The sequence below is a fragment of the Triticum aestivum genome, chromosome 2A (genome assembly GCF_018294505.1).
Source record: "Triticum aestivum cultivar Chinese Spring chromosome 2A, IWGSC CS RefSeq v2.1, whole genome shotgun sequence".
NCBI classification, from domain to species: domain Eukaryota; kingdom Viridiplantae; phylum Streptophyta; class Magnoliopsida; order Poales; family Poaceae; genus Triticum; species Triticum aestivum.
Window position 1 is genome coordinate 173469023 of NC_057797.1, and position 7115 is coordinate 173476137.

Below are 7115 nucleotides of genomic sequence, written 5' to 3' on the forward strand. Positions count from 1 at the left end.
ACAAACACCTTCGGAGATACCTCTAGAGAATCTTTATAATCACCCAGTTACGTTGTGACGTTTGATAGCACATAAGGTATTCCTCCGGTATTCGGGTGTTGCATAATCTCATAGTCAAAGGAATATGTATAAGTCATGAAGAAAGCAATAGCAATAAAACTTAACGAACATTATGCTAAGATAACGGATGGGTCTTGTCCATCACATCATTCTCCTAATGATGTGATCCCGTTTATCAAATGACAACTCATATCTATGGTTAGGAAACTTAACCATCTTTGATTAACGAGATAGTCTAGAGGTTTACTAGGGACATTGTGTTTTGTCTATGTATTCACATATGTATCAAGTTTCCGGTTAATACAATTCTAGCATGAATAATAAACATTTATCATGATATAAGGCAATATAAATAACAACTTTATTATTGCTTCTAGGGCATATTTCCTTCAGACACGGGGGCCACCGACCACATCATTGATACGTCTCCAACGTATCTATAATTTTTGTTTGTTTCATGCTATTATATTGTCTGTTTTGCATGTTTTATATACATTAATATGCTATTTTATTTTATTTTTGTACTAACTTATTAACCTACAGCCAAGTGTCAGTTTCTGTTTTTTCCTTATTTTTGAGTTTTACAGAAAAGAAATATCAAACAGAGTCTAAACGGAATAAAACTTTCGCGATGATTTTTCTTGAACCAGAAGACACCCACGTAACTTGGAGAGAGGGTCAGAAGAGTCCCAAGGAGGACACAAGCCTCAGGGGCGCGCCCTAAGGGCTTGTGGGGCCCTCGGGAGCCCCTAACCCTAAATCCACCTTTATAAATTCTCAAATATTTCCAAATGACCAGAGGCGTCCACCAAAATACTTTTCCGCCGCTGTAACCTTCTGTACATGTGAGATCCCATCTTGAGACCTTTTCTGGCCCTCTGTCGGAGAGGGATTCGATTACGGAGGGCTTCTACATCAACCCTATATATTGTTGAGGTAAGTCTGTTGTCCAGACGCCTAGATATCCTCTAACTAAACCATGTATATCAGCTATGCCATGTGCTGCTCTAGAGCACGTATATAAATACATCCCCGAGGCCATCATGTTGATTGTGCCGATCCAATCTCTTTCTCTTGTTTTACAACCAAGGTTGCAAATGACTGGCCAAATTACTCTACATGAGACGCGAAGAGGAGACGAAGAAGGTGATGATATGAACACACGTGGTGAACCCACGATAAACCCTTGTCGTCCAGCGGCCGGGTAGATGGATGGATTTTGGCAGCCAGTTAATGGAGGTCAGCGTCACCGGCCACGATCAATAAGCCAACAAGAAGCCAGTCATTACTAAACTAAACTGTGTTCTCGTCTGGCCGAGTTTGCTTCTATATATGCTCTCGCTCGCCCATCTCAACGGGCCCCGGCACACTCATGCAATCATGCTGGTCATTTTCCATCGGTAATGGCGCTGTCGTGCGTGTCCCGTAGCACGGCTTCATCATAAGATCCTGGACGAGGCGGGTCCGGCGCACTGGGGACCGACACGTCGGCTCGATCCGGTGTCCCGCCGATGGGAGCCAGGCCCCGTCTGCCGTGATAAGGTTCGGTGGGGAGGTGAGGGAGGGTGGTGGCTCGTAGCCGCGTCCCGCTGTCTATAGTCTACTCCGGTACCACTCTCCGCCTCTCCGTGCGTCCTAGTGCAACGGTGCCGTGAGGTCTCACTCTTCTCCTTTGGGTGAACGTGAACCTGTGGCGGATAACGTGGCCGTCGAGGTGGTGGTAGTACTTATTTACTGTACACAGTCCAGCAGATGGTGCATGCTGCACAGCCGCTACTCCTCTGATCGCCGGACGAAGAGACAGGCATGTGTCGACGTCTCCGGAACGGCGATTGCTCACACGGCACCTTTTATTCTCTCTTGTGGGAGAATGAAAGCAATGCGGCCGTTTCACCTTTCTACATTTTGTAGTCCAGTGGCATGAGCTTCCGGAGGAAGAGAAAGCGTTGCTTCATTCACGGGAGGATTCATTGAATCACGCGTGTCCGTCCAAACAATTTTCTATCAAACGTGACGACAGTGAAATACAGCTAGTGTATATATAGGGCCAAGAGGCCGTTTGACGTTTTTGATTTGTATAAAGCACCCAAAGTGACGTGTAACAACGTGCGTTCCTAACACTGATGTAGTACACGATGAGTGGATGACTACGACGCCCGAAAGGGACGAAATCTGCTCGGCTTGCCCACTTTCCATTTCGAACGTGGAAGCGGAACTGGTTCGCGCTGCCGGTATCGGCGGGCCTCGGAGCATCCATGTCGCTTCTCCTCCTCTCTGGGTAGAGAAGCATCGATACGGCTGGGCCACGGCACAGCCACGTCAGCTTAAGTTTGCCGGAAGGATGGCGCAACTTCCCACGGATACTCCAGCGCCCCACTGCCACCAAGAAGCATATGATGTGTGCATCCAGCCATCCAGTGATTTCCGTTTGACGCTAGGCCCCAGATGATCTTTCTATACCAAGGATTATTTTCATATTTTTTCCTTATTTTTCTTCTAATAAAAAGAGTATTACCCCGGGCTCTATGTCAGGTGATGCACACAACCATATCTCCGACCGTACAGTATATTGTACTAGACGATAGACGATATTACTGGTACTTATCCTAAAAAAAAGTACCGGAAAAAATAGCGAAACCTAGCCGCCGCCATAAGGAGAGCCGCTCCTTCCCGCGCCGTCTTCCGCGGGCTCCCTTTTGATTGTCGGGGGGGGAGGGGGGGGGGTCGCCGGATCCCGCGCGTGTGGATTGTTTTAGCTTTAGGTTTTAGGGCCAAGAAGCTTAGGATTTTGGATCGTTTGGTGCCTTGACTTCGGCGGCGGCGACGGTGATGCTGAATAAACCGGATTCTTCTTCGGTGAGGCGATCGTCTTTATTGTCGTGAAGGATCTGGGAACCATCCTGTTCAAGCGGGGATGTTGTGGCGACCGCGGCATAATTGCAGTGGACATGTGTCCTCGGTCTTCGTCGTTGCGACGACGTCTGCTTCAGCGTGGACGCAGAGCTTGGGAGGTAGTCGAGGAGCGGATGTAGATTATGGTCTGCATCGACGACATCTGGAAAACAAAATGTGTGTTGGGCTCGTGGTTCGTGGATGGCAGGTATGGCTTCCTCCTCCGGCGTCTTAGTCATGTGGGGGTTGCCAGATCTTGAGTTCGATGGCGTGTCCGGGGTGTTGCCCCAGTCTGATTCGTTCAACGGTAATGGTTTTGTCTTTGACGAGCCACCTTGGAGTCTGCAAAGCTGCATATCAGCGATGGAGCCGCGTCAAGCTCGGATGAGAAGGTGATTCGTCATTTTTTCGGTGGCTGCTATGATGGTGCCGGAGGCAGGTGACAGGCGCTGGTGTGAAGCTCAGAGATATTTTGTTGTCTTTTCAATTTTCTCATATCGGTCAATATGTGACTTATAATTTAATCTTTATGATATAACTAAGACACATATTATTATGAAAAAAAGATAATACCAGTACTTGTTCAAGACTCCTTTCATTCGGACGGATTCTACAGTGATTTTAGAGGGTTGGAATTATTAGTTTTCTTTTTCCTACGGCGATCATTTGATTCGTATGATTGGAATTTTCAAAAATTCTCATGTAACATCTATTCGTAGGAAAAATATTATCCACTCAAACTTTTTGGTAGAATGTTTTGTTTTGTTTTATCTGTGCTATCAAACACTCTTTTACTTATATTGATATTGTTTATATTATAATCACATAGGATACAAGAAGACATGTCACCTCATTCTTATGTTATTCTTATTTCTACATTTTTAGAAATCTGCAAATCTAGGAGGCCCTCCCTGTCCTACAGCTCTTTGCCCATCAAATGGCGTAGTACAACTATTTCTTATGAACTAGATGATGCCCCACACGTTGTTGCGGGAATGTTTGCAATATTTCAATGAGATTTTAATTATATGAAATATGAACTCTTGAAACAATAGTTTTTGAAGGTATATAAGAATTAAATGTAAATAGCATAATAAAATGAAATTTTATATGCATGCATGTTGTAGTGGATTTTTAATATGAATAGCTGCATGTTGAGGTGGGCATTTTCCTTATGCATGTTAAATGATGAGGTGGCATACTTGCATGTTAAGAGAAATATGTTAGTAAGGGCTAGCTATTTAGATATAGAAGATATTACACCACCTTCATACTTATCTATTATACTCCACCAAACCCCATAGGGAGGGGATAAGACAACTCCAACAGAGTCGTCATAGGCCCCGATTGCCATAATAATTGTGTCTTTATAAAAAGACGCACTCTAGTAGCATAATAGTCATATGGCCTCGAGCCCTCGAGTGGCCACAATTTATGGACAAGTTCCATATTTAGCCCGAGCCTTCAAATGTGTGTTCCATTCATCAATGGTCATGCGGGAGGGAAGTTTCATCTGTCTCCTCAGCCTTCCACATCTCTCATCTTCTCCTTGCCAATGGCACAGAGGGCCAGACGACCACAGCATCGAAAGCGTGCCAATGACAGTCGTCGCATGCCAACTGTCTGCGGCCTCTTCCATCACCCACTATGTTTTCCAGACCCCCGCCACCTGAGACTATAAAAAGTCAGTCGTCATGATCGAATACAGATGCCCTTATTCCACATGACCATGGTGACTTTCACCAAGACAAAGTATGTTCTATTGGACCTTGCCCTCCACGAAAAAGTCGTCCCCAACCTCGACTATGACTAGCAGGAACATGACAAAAACAAAGGGCGTCAGACCATTACATTGTCATGCGTAAAGAACAAATGGGCTCCTCATATATGATGTGCCCTGTACATTGCATTCATTGTGGTGGGGAGCAACTAGTGCTTCTCAAAAAACGTAAGAAGTCGTGAGTTTAATCTATTCTACCCCTATACAATCATTTTGTAATGCAATGTTATTTTAAATTAGTGTATTCATTCTTAAAATTAAGTGTGTTTTGATTGTTAAGTTGACACAGAAAAATAATAATGGCAATTGTGTGATTGCGCACAACAACAATAAACATTGTATCTATCTAAAACATGCTACTTGTCTTATATGGCTATGCTAAAGTTGTTGCTTTTTCCGGAAAGAATCAGATTTATCATAAGGGTTCATCGAAGGTACAAAGTATCTTGAACACAATAAAATTTACATCGAGATTCTGAGACCATCAAATAACCATTACTGCCATCAGAATAAGCCGTTGACATGTCGGCGTCACCGCACTCTTATGCGACGCCGCTCCCTCACCGAAGCCGGCTTGGCCTTCTCGATGACAACCAGAAAGTCTTCGTGCACGTGACCCTAAGGACCGGCGCCCTGTATCCATAGTCATCGCCGTTGAGCCGTCGCATAAATCTGAAGCATTTGACACCAACTCTCATCACATGATGAGAAACCTTAACCGCACCGTACCAAGAAGGTAGAAATATACGCCTGACCTTCGTGGAGTACGTCCAAGCGGATGAACTCGAGAAGAATCGAAGCCCGGAAGATAAACTTGAAGAAGAAGAAACGAATTCATCCGCATGAGCGCCACACCTGCGAGGACTAAAAACTTCAAACTAAACTACTAATCGGAGCACAGGCATCGGCTTCTCCTTCCCATCACCGATCGCTGAAGCGGCGGACAGAGAGGAGACGAATCCATGTGTTTTTCAATGAAGTGTGGAGAAGAAAAATTGCCCTAGCAGTGGCCAGTGGGACTATGCTAGGTGTCTGCACAGCGAGGCCGAATGCTATAACAATCCGCTCGGGCACGGCAGCAGATATCCAGGAGTAAATATCTCGAGCATTTTGACCAAACGTTATTCTTGGCCGTCAATTCAGTGAAGGCCAAATGCAAGTCGGTGTTCGGAACATCTGCCGACACATCGCGGGCGAGAGCCATGGACGCAGAGTATTGCGCATTAGAAAATTCAACCCGCGGCTGTTGGGCCCACTGTCCGGTGTTCAATCCGCGGCTGTTGGGCCCACTGTCCGGTGGAGCCTGCCACTGCTAGCCTCGAGTCTCTGGACCTTGGTGGTGCCATGTTCGTGCAATTTTGCTCCACCCCCCGTGGCCCCGTGGGTCCTCACCTGCTCGTTTTCGTGGGTCCCATTCGCGGAGACGAGCAGCACACTGGGATTTTCAGCGCCTGGCTGTTGCATGCCTGTCTTTTTTTCTCCGTAGCTTCTGCCGAAATTGATGGAAAATGATTTGCACTGGGGGTCCCTTTTTAAAAAGACAGCGAAACATTGGACAGAATGGGCCCTGCCCATCACTGTGACCACTATCAAAGTCTAGTAGTACTACCACGAAAAGGACGGGGAGGACAGTATAAAGTTGCTGCTTGCGCTCTCTGTAAAAAGGCCACGAAACCAGAGGAATACCGCGGCGCCAAGGGTGGCTTTCCTCCTCCTTTCTTTCTTCCACGTTGGTTGATCGTCTGCGCCTCAAGCGTCATGTCGTCGTCGTCCTCGCTTGCCTGCCCTGGAAGCTGCCATGGTGGAATCAAGCTGGCCACGGGCAGCTGCCATGCCCGCGGCCGCACCGGCGTCCGTGTGAGTTTGCCCTTTGTACGGGCTTTGCTTTCCGCGTCTTGCGGAAATGGTCCGATCGATCTTCAAGCTTTCGCTCATTTCTTATAATCCTGTCCTCCCGTCGTAAATGTCCGCCTGATTGTTTTGATTTGTTGGTTGCTGTGCATTTTCTCCTCGGTGATCCAACTTGGCCGTCATCTTTTTCTTCGGTGTTCGAATATCTTTTGAAGCCCGGCGTCAAAGTACTACTCTCTTTTCCCCCTAGAGGCATATCCGTGATGATCTTGATGTGTTGCTTATGCCCAATGCGTTGCTCAGATTTTATCAGTTTTGCCATTTTGTGCCCATTGCAGCACAACAGCATTGCTGTGCTGTAATTCTGAAGGTTTTATTGCCTAAAAAAATGATTCAGATGCACTCATTCCGTTCCTTTTTTTTGAACACCAATACAGATACAAGCACTCATATACAAGTGAATACACTCATCCCTATGAGCATCCCCGAAAGACTAAGCCGGCATATCATCTTGAGATTTGTGAAGTCACCG